General features: G+C 39.7%; 1 long non-coding RNA gene across 1 annotated transcript; it reads right to left on the reverse strand.

Annotated features, from left to right (window-relative positions):
• Window positions 1–2373: 2373 nt before the first annotated feature.
• LOC112845044 (uncharacterized) lies at window positions 2374–15833 on the reverse strand. The gene is made up of 5 exons (XR_003217831.1): window positions 15790–15833; window positions 15521–15703; window positions 5921–6007; window positions 5330–5416; window positions 2374–3623 (listed from the first exon to the last, which is right to left on the reverse strand). It is a non-coding gene; the product is annotated as an uncharacterized LOC112845044 (long non-coding RNA).
• Between the last annotated feature and the right edge of the window lie 187 nt (window positions 15834–16020).

A 16020-nucleotide genomic window follows, 5' to 3' on the forward strand; every position in this document is an offset into this window, starting at 1 on the left:
ATGGTGTTTTTACTCAAGGAAAACGCAGCTTTTTGAAAACATTCTCCAAAGCGGATACATTTGAAAACGGAGCTTCCGTGTCGCAGTGTGGAAAAACGCAGACTTTCTAAAACGCATGTTAGGCATGATGCAGTAATGTAACCAGTTAAACTGAGATAGTGGAAGGCATTATACAGCAGTTGTTTTGTTTGCTCTCAATTTTGACAGCCATATTAAAGATTAACATCAGTCTGTACATGCTCCAGATAGCTTTTCTTCAAATTCTTTAATTCTCACGTTTTCCAACTTTGTACCTTTGTGTTACTCGCAGCAACAACTCCACCTCATTGTTAGTCCATTTAAAAAACTTTTCAAAGAGCCAGAAAGTAAATAAGTGGCAGACAGAAATGAGGGAGGTTGAATCTTCTTGCGTTTCACGCATGCGCAGTACTGGAACGTAAGCGTTTTCGGCTGATTCAATGTGGACGTGCAACTCTGCTGATATGGAAAAGAAATTGAAAAAACTTTTAAATAACTTGCATGAGATTTGGCTTGCTTCATATACTGAATCATATAAGGCTTATATGATTTACTCATTAAAGTGGCCACTTTCTCATTACTTTCATATATTGTTTCATATTGTTTTGGGAAATATCCAAAACATACAACTTTCATTCATATAATTTTTCAAGGGATCTTATCTGTTTTCACTCTTCTTTTCATACAAGTTATACACAAGACAGATACAAACTTTCTAAGATTTATATATATCTTTTCCATATGGGTGTGAAAACGACTGAAAACGCTTGTGTGGACGCAGAGCTTTTTCAGACGAAAACACCATTTTCAAATCTATCCCGGCTAGTGTGGACGTAGCCTCAGAGTATTGTTTCGGTCCTCGTTTGTGGTAGTGGTATGCAATACTGCATATTTTGGTATCGATCCAATACCAAGTAAATCCCGGCCAGTATCACCGATATCGATACAGATACTTTTCAATAAATAAGGTGGATACATCATTAAATTGCTAAATCTCAATTAATTTAAGTTGTTGTCCCTGGCTCTTTTTCTCTGTCTCCCCCTCCCGCTCTGTTCCTGTGCTACTGAGAGTGTAACTACCGCCCCTCCCTCCTCTTCCCAGCGCAAAGCTGTCTGTTGTTGTTGGTGATGGGTACGGCTGGCAGCGGGAGAGCTGCAGGGTGTAATGTACTGTTACAGCAACGCTGTTATTATTGTAAGAATAAATGATGCTGCAAAGCATGAAACTGCCATCGGGTCTGCTGTGGTGGTTTAGTTATCTATTTTTTTTAATACAAATATTACAAGAAAGTGTGCAAACCAGCAAACTAATTAAATGAAGTACTGTTGAGAAACTATAATACAAAATGTACAATTAAAATTCTCAACAACAAAACAACTGGTAAAAATACAAATGATATGTAAACAACTTAAGAACCCCCAAAGTGTCTAAGTCACATCACGTGACAGCGCAACATCTAAACACAAGAGGGGGGGAGGGCGAGCAAAGCATGCCTGCTCTGTGCCGACACAGGAGCGGCGAGTCCGGTGACCTGGCTGTTTCGTCGTTGCCAAAAACACAGCATTGCAAACAAAAGCAGAACTTAAAGTAAAGAATCGATCTAACCAGGCTAGTATTGATCTGATACCGATGCCGACTTGGTATCAATATAATCGATATTTGGATCGATCCGCCCACCACTAGTTCGTGGACTGTAGTCGTGTGAGTGTTTAAGCTCAGAATAAATGGATTCAAATGTTGGATTATTGTTGGTGTTTGAGCTCACAGGTACAAACTACCATCAGTCTGCAACATTAAACAGGCACATAATATAAAGTTCTTTTCTAGTCTCACTGACAGCTCAAAGTGCTGTTGACTAACCACACATTCATGCAGCAGCTTGTTCTGTGCACTTCAAGCACCTCACCTACCTCACATATATGACCGATCTAGAATCACCAGTTAGCGACACATATTGTTCAAACGGAGGAAATACAAACCTCTTCTGTCATGTGAGAAAGTGTTAGTTTTTATATGTACTAACACACATTTACATAACAGTTTGTTTAATGAAAGTTTTGAAGAGAAGAGTCTGCTGTAAAAAAAGTTCATAACTGCATTACTCATCCTGACATCCTTTAACAGAGGCAGCAGTTAGTGCTGTCATTCAATTTAAAGCGATGTCAGAAAAAAACATGGAAATACTGCTGTAAAAGTTTATTATTACAGACTCATTGATTCTCAGTTCTTCTCAGATTTTCATTTGCTTAAAATTTGAAAAACACGCATCACTTTCACACCACTTCACAATTATATGATGGTTGTGTTGCTCCATAACAGAAATCCCAATTAAAAACATTTAAGTTTGTGTTTGTAAGGCGACAAAATGTGTAAAAGTTCAAGGGGTATGGATACTTTTTCATGGTGCTGTATATGCAGGTATTTGTGTATGTTGGTTTGTTTCATATGCCTGAAATAAAAGCTAATCATCACCTTGAGAGCATCTTGACATCCCACAGTGGTCACACTAACTGATCAGCCTTCAGCTCAGATACACATCACTTTGCCTCACACACCTTTGATTACAGCTCCGTCTGCAGCCTCCCGTCTGATCTGTTCTGTTACAGGGTCTGAATAAGTTTGGCCACATAGATGAAGGCTAATAACACATGAAGTTTCACAAATATACGTCACCCTTTACACTATTTATACTCAAACAAACGTATAAAGATACATGTTTGCTTGAGTCATTCTTTAACGTGAGAAAATTCAGGACAGAGTTTGTTTCAGAAATGCACGTTTATATTTTATACTTTCGATGACACACTGACATAAACATGAGTGTGTGTACATATTTAATCTGATTTGCTGGACCCTACGGTGGCCCCTACAGACAAAGCAAATTATTTCTCAAATCTCATCATAAGCATAACTCAAAGCTTTTATTCAACACAGTGTTTCTAAAGTCAGAAAAAAGACTATTGGATAAAGTGCTTTTTCTTTTCGTGCCTCATTTTTGTGGAACAACATCCCTCAAGATATTAGGCAGGCATGCTCTGTGGAGGTTTTTAAAGCTAAGTTGAAGACCCACTTGTTCACCCTACCCTACATGTCTTAATTCTGTGCCGTTTAGTTTTTAAACTCTTATTGTTTTTAACTTTTCTTTTAAAGCTCGGCTGGACCATATGAACTGAGATCTTTTAAAACTCTTTAAGTTTTAAAAGTTTCCAGTGATGCTCATGCTGCTTTTAATCTGTGGTTATGGTTTTATTCAGATCTTAATCAGCCACAACGACTCACATTTTTCTTCATTAATATTTGTGAAATCCAGAGAACCGCACAAGAAGAACAAGTGAGACCAAAGTTTCTTACAGAGATCTGCAGAGATCACTGCTGTGGGGAGGGCAGCACCGTCCTGCCAGGTACTGATTGTTTTCCATACACTGCATTACATTACATTCAAATATTTGTTATAATATGTGTTATGTGAATATGTTTAATGAGAAGATCAAACAGAATATATAAAAATCTAGTCTGAGCGCCTGTGTGGACCAGCAACAGGATTCCAGTGGTTGGACTGGTGGATTACTTCATGGGTAGATGCCATTTTGGTCAGATGGAAACTCTGAAAACACAAACACACACAGTTCAAACAATAAGAGTCCATTCACGGTTAAGATCAGTAAAGGTCATTTTTAGAACAGATCTTCAGCGAGGAAACAACAAACTCTTATTAAAGGTTTTACAGCCAAACTGTCACAAATAAGGTTTTAGTGTGAAAGAGATTTTGGTTTGGGCTGCAGTAGATGCTGCTGCAAATGTACAGCACAGGACACTTTACCAGAGTCAGTGGATGGGAGCTGGAGGAGTGAGGGCAAGCTCTCCTCCAGCTGCAGGGACAGATGAGCAGTTCTTTAGATGTGTGCAGGTTTGTTGAGCCTGCTCTCATGGATATTTTCAAATTGCAAGTTCTTCACTAAGCTTTGCAGTAGGGCTGAGCCATGTTATACCGTTCACGGTAATACTGGTACAATGTTAGGCAATGATAAGAAAATGAAATATTGCGATAGAATATGGGTAAAACACACATATACAGTGCTTTTTTTTTCCATTTGCACGTAGAGGCAACAGAGAATGAGAATGGGAAAAGATTGTTTAATAAAAGATTGTTTAAGAATTGTTTAATAAAAGAGATTAAACAGAATTAAGCAGAATTGGTTAAGAGTGAAGAATGAGTAGGCAGTGAACTCCGGCCTCCTTTTTGACAGCCTGCGGTTTTATACTTTCACCTGCCTTCACTTTAAACCATTTTACAAAGTTCACATGACTTCCTGTGCTCACACTGAATGCTAATGTTGGTCTAACAAACCATTAAATATGAGCATAAACCCTGAGAGCCCGGCCTGAGCTTAAGTTTTTATATTTTCATGTGCTGTTAATAACAATGAGACCATTTCATGACGATTTATCTTCAACATAATCATTCAGCAAAGCAACTTACCCACAGCCCACAGCAAGAGATTTAGTCACCTTTTTTGGTCATCATTATATAATACGAAGCATTTATAATAAACATTATTTACCTTTTCTGTGTGACGGGACTTTAGGCAACCATTTATTTTCCAGACTATGAATTATGTTTGATTTTGTTGGATTTCATTTTAAAAACTTCTTGATCAAACCATAAAGTACAGATTTTCCTTCAATTCCCAAAACAAAAAAAACACTTTATAGCAGGGGTGTCGAGCTCCAGGCCTCGAGGGCCGGTGTCCTGCAGGTTTTAGATGTGTCCTTGATCCATCACAGCTGATTTAAATGGCTAAATTAGCTCCTCAACATGTCTTGAAGTTCTCCAGAGGCCTGGTAATGAACTAATCATTTGATTCAGGTTTGATGACCGAGGGTGAGATCTAAAACCTGCAGGACACCGGCCCTCGAGGCCTGGAGTTCCCCACTCCTGCTTTAGAGTTACAACCCAAATTCTTTCAGCATCAATAAAGCGATCAGCGTGGTTGTTCACCCACATGTTACGATAAAGTTTAACATCCAGACGTCGATGTCATAGATGATTTATGAGGTTTAGCTGAGTTACAGGTTTGCTTATAAACGATGTCCTGTCTGAAGTATTTGTGAAAAAACTAAAACATGAAGTACTTCATTAACTTAACTAAATTAACTTAATATTAGTAACAATAGGAGGTTCAGTGAAGTACATCTATCTACTATACCTGTAAAGCAATGTGGTAGCTAGCCACAGAGCTGTAGTTAGGCTAAATAACACAGGAAAGATGGACGTAGACTTGATTTCCTTTGAATAAAGAGCAGCTGTACCTCTGCGCCTGTTTGGTCTGATGTCTGTTTGTCCATGAGTGATCTTGTCTCTTCTCACTGATGAGTAGATTGTAGCTGGATCGCACTCTGCACAATAAAACACATACAGAGGTCATCAGTGCAGATAGTGAAGCTTATAAAATTGCTGTCAGTATTCAGGATGTGTGTTAAAAGAAGAAGATCATGAAAAAATTTCTTAGAAACAAAAGACACTGTTGACTTTAAAGGACTTTAGATACTAGTTGTGTGTCTGAGGGAAAACACTGTTATTTTACTATTTACGTATTGCTGCATATTCACAACCGATGAATGTTTTAAGCTACAAGTACAGTAAACCTGATCTGAAAATTAAATACTACAGGTTCATGCTGTGTAATTGTGCGGTGAGTATGAACGGCTGCATCAAGAATAGGTGAGTCTGTTTTAAACACAAACAACATTTTCACAAATTGTACATGTCCTGTGTGTAAAACCATTTACACTTAAATAAAGGACACAAGTGCTTTTCTGACTACACATTCGTTCTTGTTCACATTATTGTTTTTTAAGAACATGCTTGATTTCTTTTTACCAAGTAAAGAGCAGCTGTACCTCTGGACCTGTTTGTTCTGATGTCTGTTGGTCGACAACTGATGTTGTCTGCTCTCACTGATAAATAGACCGTAGCTGGATCACAGCCTGCACAATAAAACACATACAGAGGTCATCAGTGCAGAGTGAAGCTTATAAAAGTGCTGTCAGTGTTCAGGATGTGTGTTAAAAGAAGACGATCATGAAAAGATTTCTTAGAAACTGCCAACATGTCTCAGAAGCCCTGTGGTTGCTTCATCTGTCTCAGACAAACACCCACCTGTTGTTTCTGGTGATTCATCATTAACACCAGAAGAAAACACATTTTACTGCAAAGTACCACATAGACCCACACTTTGTTACACTATATACACACTATCATCATCACTGTGTCACACAGAAAAAGCACGTGATCCATTTAAAGTTTACTAAATGATTTTCATGCAGATTTTTAATAACGTCATTGACACTGTGTCTATTTAATGGAGAAAGAGTCATTAAAGAGTTCTATTCTCTTGTTATATACAAAACATTTGACCATCTATTGATTTCTTATTGAAAATACATTAAAAGACTTGTCTCAGCTCTTTGTTAATAACTAATAATGTATCTTTTCACTTAGAAGTAAGAAGTAGACTTAATTTCCTTTCAATAAAGCACCTGTTTTTAGTCTGATGTCTGTTTGTTTAAAACTCATGCTGTCTCTTCTCACTGATGTGTAGATTGTACACAATGTGTTACAATAAAACACACAGAGAGAACATGACAGCATTTATGTAAAAGTTCAGTCAGTATATAGACTTTCAGCCACTTTCAGAAGCTCTGTGGTCATTTTATTTGTTACAGAGAAACTCCAACTGCTTGTTTTTTGTTTCTTTTTTTGTCATTCACAATTAACAGCGGAAGAACAACTCACACTGTATAGACTATACAGACACTATCATCAACACTGTGAAGATTATCTACAGACGTGTTCAGAGGAAACAACAGGAGGAAGTAGTTGCTGAGGTTTTACATGCACAATTTAAAACACACAACACCATTAATATTGCGAAATTTGTTAAATGCTGGTTCTTACTTGGCTTTAGGTGTGAATGTAAACTTGTCTTTGTGTGTTAAAGACTGATTTCTGTCTTACATTCACCAAATGTTGAGAGTAAGAAGAATTTTGACATGCTTTAAATTAATGTTCTGCACCTTTTTGCAATGGTTTAATGAAGACCTTCAACTATGCAGCAACATGTGAACAAACCAGTAGTGGATCTAGGATTTTTCTGAGTATGGGGACATCAATGGGCGACAGTATTCAAAGAGGGGCCAAGTATTAGTCCAACATCATCCAACAGCATGTACAGTGTTCATTCTAAGTTGTATTTCCTTTTTATTTCTTTGTGTACATGCAGATTACACTTGACTGTAACTCCTAAATGTGGCCAAATGTTTTGCTCCAAATGTTCCTTGTTGCCTATTTTTTGGTTTTACTGCATATAACCACTTTGAAAATATGCTCCAGTTGACATTTAACTCCAGAAAACCAGTAATCGACATATGAACATTATCTGAGCAAACGACTTATCCTTCTGAAGTAAAACAGTGAAAGTTTACAGCACTTTTAACAAATAGATAGACAGGTGTTTTGCAGTTTGCCACATTTTGCCATCGTCTGTCAGATTAAAAAAAAAATTTAGGTACTGAACAGCAGAAAGGATTGAACTTCCCAAATGGATGTTTATACGTTGTCACAGAGTAGTAGGCAAAGGACTCACTCGCAGGATTCTGAAGTACGGAGAGAAGGTGAGGGTTTATTCACAACGTGACACCAAGTGAGAATATATACATATATACAGTGAAACGGATAACACGGGGCTCCGGGGGAGTAAAGCGGGGTTCAAAGGGAAGGTCCAAGACGGGGGCACACACACGCCCCTCTTCAGCTCACTCCGAATGTCCACTCCAAAAGCTCACGCTCACTCACACTTGTCCACAGAGATCCAGACGGCAGGGAAGACGGGCAGGGGATCAAGAAGGTGCTAGGTAGTGTGACGATCCAGCGAGGAAGCAGTCTCTCTTTCCATCTTAAGTAGTTTGCCAGGATCTGTGTGAATGAGCCACAGGTGTGTGTTCAGGGCGGGTTCAGAGGCGGGGAATCAGGGCCCAGTTCCGCCCTGGTGGAAGAGGCTAAGACAAAAGGTACACACCACGACCTCTCCAGATCTTGAGAACCATGACATACGTTGGAAAATACAGACACGGTAAGTTCGATTTTACGTTATATTTCATGGAACGCTGTACATCTTTGTGGTCTGTTTTTACGGCTGGTTTGGTGAATTTTGGTCAGAGTGGGATGAAACTTGCAGTTTTGGAATCTGTGAGATCTCAGCTTTTGAGTGATGCTTTGTTAAGTGGATCATTACAACTCATCAACTTAACACACTGTATACTGCAATAGCTACACCTATACATGCTCTTCTTTCTTATTCAGCTACTTATCAATAAGTGACTTTTATATATCGATAGATAGATAGATAGATAGATAGATACATTGTATATATTGTGCTATTTCTTACTTAGTGTATTGTTGTCTTGTTACTGTTTGTACTGGAGCACTGTAACCAAAATAATTTCCCCTAGGTATCAATAAAGTATTCTGATTCTGATCAGCTGAGGCTCTGCACTGACGAGACTCCGTTGTGTTTGTTTACCAACATTTTGCAAAATGACGTAACTGCTCTCTTAACTGTTTGATGTTTTGCTGTGTTTGGCAGTTGTAGAAGTGGTTTATATGAGCTTTTAGCTAAAATTTCCACACCGGGACTATATATTACAGAGCTTTTGTTACAGCCGATAAAAGAGAATCGCCCTTCTTTTGCCTGCAGTACCGTGGGTGCTGGGCCTAAAGATTTAATGTTTGTCAGACTTCAGCTACATGAGAGCTGTGGGTAAGTAGGGATTTATGACTTGTGAACGAACTCCTCAAAACATAGAGTCTAATCAGTTGTCAGTTGAAAACAATGATATTGACAATTGACAATGACACTGTGACTGTTTTCTACAGTCCCTGGTTAAAAAGCTTTCCCTGCAGGATCATTCAAATCTTCTTCGCCTGTAAGGGCCAATGAAATTTCAGCTGGGGGCTCCTCCTCTTAGTTAGTATCTGCTGCCAGATGCTGCTTCATTTATGGGTGTCTGTCATATTTGTGTCTTTTTGCACTCTCACTCTCCTCCTCACAACTGCCTACTGTCTCACTCACTGACTGAGTGTGGAGCGATCCTTAAATATCAATAGCAACAACACAAGGGTTTCATGTTGCAGGATCAATCCCCATATGAAAATATCAATATCTAATGTGATTAAATTTGTTTTTCATCGTAAATATGACATACAGACAAAAGTAAACTCTGCAATTAGCAGAGTTAGTCAGCGATACCCTGTTAATAGGAACTACAATCACCTTCCCCCTCATTCATGTGCGTGCTATGGCTCTGTGAGAGTGTGAGCCAATGAGAAACCTGATGCACAAAACATTAGACCACAAAATACGCAATATTGACTTTGTTCACAGTTCATAACTGTGTTTACCTTCAGCATGGAAATGATGCTGTGTGCAATGTATGTGGGAAGACAGTTTAATACTGTGGCAACACAAAAAACCTTGTTTGTTTGTTTTTGTTTTTTTAAAGTGGGGAATTGGCTCTTTGCACATGACACATCACTACTAGTAGAATCCAGATAATAACATCAACAGCTTGTTAAGTGTTACAACAAATATTTATTACCCCTGGGTGGTACTACTTGAATAGGAAATGGGCTATAGCCATTTCACAAGGTTTAAAGCTGATACAAAACAATGTTTCTATACATGCAACAGCAGCACCAAACAAAAAAAATATTAAAAGATCTACTTCATTAAATGCATTAAAAGCTAAAAAATTGTACGATAGCACGAGGAAGACAGGATAAGCACTGCAGAGAATCTATTAAAAACAAACATCATGTGTTACACTTTGAATGCACAGAGATCTACACTTCAACCCAAATGAGCAAAAATATATACAAGAAAATCTTCAATGCCCATCACTGCAGTACATGCAGAAAGCAACAACAATAATAATAAAATAATAATAACTGTCTCCACACAGTGCCTTCACTGTCTGCAACACACCGTGATTAAACCACTCTAAAACAAAATCATTACATTAATTGGTGCTTTCTGATACAATAAAATATAACCAACCATTATAACCAACTAAACAAAATAAACAAACAATAGTAAGAAACAGTCTTTAGCTCTTTGCTGTCAAGGTAAACCAGTTTTAAACCAAGTTGCAAAGGACCTCTGCCCAGCAGAAATCCACCCCAACAAAGCAGCAGCTTGACCATCTGTCTCCAGGTTAGGGTCACAGCCCGATAAGTATCCACAAGAGGTGGCATAGTCCACTACAAGTTTCCCCACGGGCATGAAACAATGTTTTTTCATATCAAGCTGTCTTAAAAAAAATTAGAAGGCCAAATAACACTGCTTAGATCAGGTATTCACACAAGAGATGAACTAATTACCTGCACCTGTGCTTATAAAGGGGAAACCCCACCTACCAGGGCCAGTTCCCAGTCTCTGATCTCACATATTGACCCTATGAACTCTATGAACTCAAAAAAACACCTCCATCAGGTCTGTTTTCTGAATTTGGGTGGTTATCACACAAAATTAACAAGTGAGGTCTGAGATGGTTTGAACATGTGCAGATGATGAATAGTGAATATGTTAGACAAAGGATTCTGAAGATACAGCCAGGCAGGAGAAAAAGAGGATGAACACAGAAGATTCGTGGATTTAGTGAAGGAGAACATTCAGAAGTTTGGTGTGTCAGAGGAGGATGTTAGGGATAGGGTAAGATGGAGACAGATGGTCAGACTTTCAACATCACTCAGAAAAATTTAGAAAATGTCCCTTCTTGAAGGTGAGTTGTAATCTCTGCTCTTTCTAAAGAAGGAAAGGATAAACAAGAATGGGAATCATGTAGGCTGAAAGCTGATTTTAGTGTACAAACACATATAGAGTAAAAGGAGGTGAGTAAAGAAAAAACTCCTCAGTCCATCATGGAAGCCCCCTATGCTGGGAGTTTCCCATGACGTACTGGGGTTTGCATAAGAACTAAGAATGTTTCAGGTTCATCTGATCTGGCCAAAACTATAAGCTTTACCATCAAGAGTGCAAATCTCTGAATGCTCAACTTCATAGGACATCATAGATTCCTTCAAACACTTTTTTTATGTTACCTTACATAAAAGTCATGTCAAACAGTCAGGCCTTCAACAGTTATATTTCTTCTCATTACACTGCTGTGAAAAATGAGAACTCACACAGAAGAATACATCTGACTGATTGACCACACAGCTGTGAGCTTTATAGGAAACTTGCTGAAAAATGTTTCTACTGGTCAACATGTCAGCATGTTATAAAATCTAAAACTGGCATGCAGCAGAACTGTACTGAGAGTAATTTACCAAGATTTGTCTTTATTATTTGTACAGACTAATCATTGACATTTTATTGCTTACATTCTATTACTTTTTCATAACAGCCCTGCACTAAAACCTGTGCAGCTGTAGTGTAGCGCTGTGCGATATGACCAAAATCTCATATCCCGATATTAAGACATCTATCGTCCCGATAACGATATAAATCACAAAAATTTAACATTTTCTGTAAATGTCGGGCAGCTCGACTTGTGTGAAGTGTTTCCAGCTGGGCGTCGTATACCTGGAGTCAAGTGTTTTAACCGATGAATGAAACGATACATTTTTAGACATAAGTTGTAATGGCCGTCATTTTCTTTGTACGTATTTATTACACAGCGTGCTGCGGAGAAAAGTCTGTTCTAGCGTTTGAGTCTAAGGTTTCTTTTTAGCACCTGACGGCTCTTTGTTGCTTTTCATCTGTAAACACTCTGCATCCTCTTTTATGTGATTCAGTTTATTTTGAAAACTCTCAACAGGATCTTGAGATTTATTGTGAAAGGTTTATGTGGAAAATAAAAAAGCGGACATGCGATGGTTTTACTGTCATTGTTGGTAATGACAACGCATAAAAACAGGCACTTGTCTGTCTCTAGTGAGGTTATATTAAGTATAAGAGAAAGAGAGAACTTTAAGAAATTAATATAGTCACTACAGTGATCATCAAAATGATGAAAAAATATTGTTGTAAATAGTTTTTTTTTCGACACCACGAAACAAACGATAGCGTAAAATGAAACGATAGATGTTTTTATATCGTCATCCGATATATATCGTTATATCGAACAGCCCTATTGCAGTGTCTTCATCACAAACAGGAAACGTGCTGACCAAAGGCTAAAAACCATGCATTCCAGCATGCAAAGAACAACCTTCACGGTCAACTTAACAACTACAGCAAGAACATTTTTAGATTTTTCAACTAAGTCAACTTTTCAAAAGAAAACTACCGTTGAAACAAATTGAATCCCATATGAATATGGTAATTTGCTTATGCTGGATGTTAATGTATGTGCAAAGTATAAAAGTTTAGGTCTAGCCAATCTGTAACGCACTTTTGGGGCTTTTTGTATTGCCTTGTATCTCTTTGTGTAATCTGGCTCTCTTCTATTTTTCCAGTGTGTTTTTGCACCTTGTAGAACTGTACAATTTAGTGTGGAAGAGGTGGGAAGTGGAGCTTAAAAGCTAAGAGGGGAAAATAAAAAGACAGTAAGAGATGCAAAAAAACATGTGACAAATTAAGCAGCACGTCAGTAGATTATATATATTTCATTTCACACATTCCACACATAGTACAGCAGTATTTCATGTCCTATACACAAACCTTCCTTTCAATTAAAATAACACTGTATCTGAGCAGGAAGAAGAATGAATTCTTATTAACACCTGCCCCCTATCTTTAATAGTACAAATAGGCGCTTACAACCAAAATACACTCTGACACTATTCTACACAGCGCAAAACAAATGGTAAATGGCCTGTATTTGTATAGCACTTTACTTAGTCCCTAAGGACTCCAAAGCACTTTACACATTCAGTCATCCACCCGTTCACACACACTGTAGCCACAGGCACCCTGGGCGAACTGACATAGGCAAGGCTGCCAGACACTGGCACCACCAGGCCCTCTGACCACCACCAGTAGGCAACGGGTGAAGTGTCTTGCCCAAGGACACAACGACCAAGACTGCCCGAGTCGGGGCTCGAACCGGCAACCTTCCGATTACAAGACGAACTGCCGACTCTTGAGCCACGATCGCCCCAACAAAACAGCATAATAATAAATTAGCAATACACTAAATATCAAACTAAAGGGATAATTCTTTCTACAGTTAACTCCTGTTATTTTCATCTTCCTCATATTGGTTTATCATTTTATTCTTATAGCACATTTTCAATTGAAAAACATTTGTGCAACCCTTAAGATGATCATGGAGAGAATTCCACATTCTTATACCAGTAAGTGTTTGACACAATTGCCTTTGTGTTGTCAATTTTATAAACAAACTAATAGTTTGTTCGCTATATTTAACATTATGCATAATTCTTAGCGCTGTCCTCTGTAATAAGTTTAATGGTTTTATATTAGTCTCATGTATGTATATACATACATATATATATATATATAAAACACCCAGCACGCCCCTGCAGGCTGTTTATCCTTCAAGCTCGGGTCCTCTACCAGAGGCCTGGGAGCTTGAGGGTCCTGCGCAGTATCTTAGCTGTTCCCAGGACTGCGCTCTTCTGGACAGAGATCTCCGATGTTGTTCCCGGGATCTGCTGGAGCCACTCGCCTAGCTTGGGAGTCACCGCACCTAGTGCTCCGATTACCACGGGGACCACCGTTACCTTCACCCTCCACATCCTCTCGAGCTCTTCTCTGAGCCCTTGGTATTTCTCCAGCTTCTTGTGTTCCTTCTTCCTGATATTGCTGTCATTCGGAACAGCTACATCGATCACTACGGCCGTCTTCTTCTGTTTGTCTACCACCACTATGTCCGGTTGGTTAGCCACCACCATTTTGTCCGTCTGTATCTGGAAGTCCCACAGGATCTTAGCTCGGTCATTCTCCACCACCCTTGGGGGCGTCTCCCATTTTGACCTCGGGACTTCCAGGCCATATTCGGCACAGATGTTCCTCTACACTATGCCAGCTACTTGGTTATGGCGCTCCATGTATGCCCTGCCTGCTAGCATCTTGCACCCTGCTGTTACGTGCTGGATTGTCTCAGGGGCATCTTTACACAGCCTGCACCTGGGGTCTTACCTGGTGTGATAGACCCCAGCCTCTATGGATCTTGTACTCAGAGCTTGTTCTTGTGCTGCCATGATCAGTGCCTCTGTGCTGTCTTTCAGTCCAGCTTTGTCCAGCCACTGGTAGGATTTCTGGATATCAGCCACCTCCTCTATCTGCCGGTGGTACATACCATGCAGGGGCCTGTCCTTCCATGATGGTTCCTCGCCTTCCTCCTCTTTCTTGGGTTTCTGCTGCCTGAGGTATTCACTGAGCACTCGGTCAGTTAGGGTCATCTTCCCAATGTATTCTTGGATGTTCGTTGTCTCATCCTGGACTGTGGTGCTGACACTCACCAGTCCCCAGCCTCCTTCCTTCCGCTTAGAGTACAGCCTCAGGGTGCTGGACTTGGGGTGAAACCCTCCATGCATGGTAAGGAGCTTTCTTGTCTTTATGTCAGTGGCTTCTATCTCCTCCTTTGGCCAACTTATTATACCAGCAGGGTACCTGATCACAGGCAGGGCGTAGATGTTGATGGCCCGGAACTTGTTCTTACTGTTCAGCTGATTCTTCAGGACTTGTCTGTCCCTCTGCAGGTACTTGGTGGTTGCAGCTTTCCTATCGGCTTTTTCATGGTTCCCATTTGCCTGTGGGATCCCCAAGTAGTTGTAGCTGCCCTCAGTGTCTGCAATGTTGACTTCTGGTAGTTCAATCCAGTCGGTTCTGACTACTTTCTGTAGTCAGTATCTGTATCCAGTCTTGTCAATGATCTCACTGAGGGCGTTCAGGCCTATGCAGAACAGCAGTGGGGACAGAGCATCCCCTTGGTAGATCTCGCACATGATGGTGACTTGTGCTATGGGCTTGGAGTTGGCCTCTAGTGTAGTCCTCCACATCCCCATTGAGTTCCTGATGAAAGCTCTAAGGACCCTGTTGATCTTGTATAGGTCTAGGGATTCCAGGATCCAGGTGTGGGACATCGAGTCATAGGCCTTCTTGTAATCAATCCAGGCAGTGCACAGACAGTCAAAATTCATTGCTTGCATGAAAATCTTTAATCTTAAACCAAGTCTTAGCCTTATAACAGTCATTTTAATATTTTTTTAAACTCACATATAAGCACATTGTACATCTAGAAACAGACATAAAACACTACTGCTGACCAATTTGAAAGGCTGTTATCAGTGATGTGATATGTTGAGGTCACTGGATGTAATGTTATCTTCACCTTTCCCCCCCAAATGTACCAAAAGTTTTGATGAGGACTTAATTCAAGACAACAGTTGTTTTTATTTACAAACACCTTGTTTATAAATAATATGATAATGAAATTTCCATGAAGTTATCAAGTAATAATTCTGAGTCTTACCTTCAAGTTTCCTCTGAAAATGTTGTCTCAGAACCAGTAACACCAGTAGAACCAAAACACAGACTGCTCCAACAGGAAATAACACACAGAGAAGGAACGAGGAATAAGCAGGAGTGTTTGTAGTAATAGAGGCTGATGTAGTTGGAGGTGTGGATGTAGGTGGAGGTGAGGTGGTGTGTTTGTCTAAAATAAAGCAAACACAGTCATTAAGTTGTCGTCACATTGTGAATGTTGAAAGCTGCAGAAACACAGACAGGTGAGTGTGTCACCTGTGACAGTGATCCAGCTGGATGGAGACTCTCCATGACCGCTGATGTCACACTTGTAGAGGCCTTCATCAGACCTGGAAACATGCTGGATGGTCATGTGACCTGTAGGCTGCTTCCTGATGAGGGAGCCATCTTTATAGAAAGCAGCTGGGAGGTTGGAGGGAGTGGTCTTTGTTTTACAGAGCAGAGTGACGTCATCTCCCTCCATCACAGGGAGGACAGGACTCTGCA

The sequence above is a fragment of the Oreochromis niloticus genome, unplaced genomic scaffold (assembly GCF_001858045.2).
Source record: "Oreochromis niloticus isolate F11D_XX unplaced genomic scaffold, O_niloticus_UMD_NMBU tig00002581_pilon, whole genome shotgun sequence".
Classification (NCBI taxonomy): Eukaryota; Metazoa; Chordata; class Actinopteri; order Cichliformes; family Cichlidae; genus Oreochromis; species Oreochromis niloticus.